The sequence below is a fragment of the Trachypithecus francoisi genome, unplaced genomic scaffold (genome assembly GCF_009764315.1).
Source record: "Trachypithecus francoisi isolate TF-2019V2 unplaced genomic scaffold, Tfra_2.0 Lachesis_group5, whole genome shotgun sequence".
Lineage (NCBI taxonomy): Eukaryota > Metazoa > Chordata > Mammalia > Primates > Cercopithecidae > Trachypithecus > Trachypithecus francoisi.
Window position 1 is genome coordinate 38,954,865 of NW_022681470.1, and position 1,394 is coordinate 38,956,258.

Below are 1,394 nucleotides of genomic sequence, written 5' to 3' on the forward strand. Positions count from 1 at the left end.
CCAGATTTTTTTCTTTACACAGCCCATCACATAGTTGCAGACAGACTCTTCTGCCTTAAGATGTAAACATAGGGAAAAATTAATGGCATCTACATAATATTTTTTCCACATTCTGCCATTATATGGAAAAAAAAATTTAAAAAGAAAGAAAGGTTCCATCTTAGATTCTCACAACCTCTCGTTCCACAGTTTATTAACCTGACTCTGATGCTAAGCTGGCAGTGTGTGTAAGCAGATTTTTGTTTTTAGTGAAGGAAACCTGGGAAAAGATGGATTGAGGTCATTTTCTTCCAAGAGTTATTGAATGGTACATGCTCCTCAAAGCCCTCATTCTCTCAAACTAGAGCACATTTCAGGATCACACAGGCTTCCTTATAATGCTGGCTGTCTTCAGTGGCAGACTCACAGATCCATCCCAGTTGGCTGTTGCAGTTTTTGTAGCTCACATCTTGAACCATGTGGCAGCCAATGAGCATGATCTGATCTTGAACTTCACCATACTATAGGTTAACTACTTTGTGACAAAGAAATGCCCTGCTAGTGGTGCCTGTGCACCTAGTAGAGATGAGTTGAGTTCTGAGCCATTGGTCAGGATTATATCACAGTTTGCACAAGAAGACAGATGGGTACTGCCAATACGATCAAGGAAAATTCTGCCCATTTTTAGAGCTGAAGTTTTAAAAACCTGCATAGGTGAGTAGAATAAAGGGGCTGCAAGAGCACACCAGTCCTCCCAATAGCAAGTGAAAGGTAGGACACAACCCACAGTGGGCGTAACTGGGCTGGCCTGGGCTTCCCCTAAAGCTGGGTTGTGATACTGTAAGATTTTAATAAGATAATATATGTAGCTTATTTAAAACAATGCCTGGTTCATAGGAAGTTCTCAATGAATGGTGACCTCCTCCTCTTCCTCTTTCTTCTTCCTCTTTCTCCTCCTCTTTCTTCTTCCTTTTCTCCTCCTTATCACTCCCTTCCTCTTCTTCTTCTTCTGGCTTCTGCTTGGAAATCCTCAATGACAGAGATACACTGAGACAAACCTACCTTCTCTTAATTTCCATTCATTGATCTCCAACCTTTCTTCCCATGGAGGCTTTCAGACAGCCAAAGATAGCTATTAGGTACGTCCAGAGCCTTCTGTAAAGTCACACATCTACACTTCTCTCTAATCATGTTTTCTCATCCCATGTGATATCCAGATTTTTTTCCATTTGTTTAAAGCCTTTTCATTGCCCATGGTTGATGCCTTAGTGGCACATGATCCTAATGCAGTTAGTTCAGGAAGAAGGAAGTGTGGGCTTTTTTATTCTCCAACATAGGCATGATTCCAACTCAACATAGTTTCTTGGATCTCTTTGAAGAGGTAGAGGTTATGAACAGGGTGTCTACCTAGCTAT

The 1,394-nt window shown here is 41.2% G+C and overlaps 1 pseudogene; it reads right to left on the bottom strand.

Annotated features, from left to right (window-relative positions):
- Nucleotides 1-245: 245 nt before the first annotated feature.
- Nucleotides 246-661, bottom strand: LOC117074056 (annotated as a pseudogene).
- Between the last annotated feature and the right edge of the window lie 733 nt (nt 662-1,394).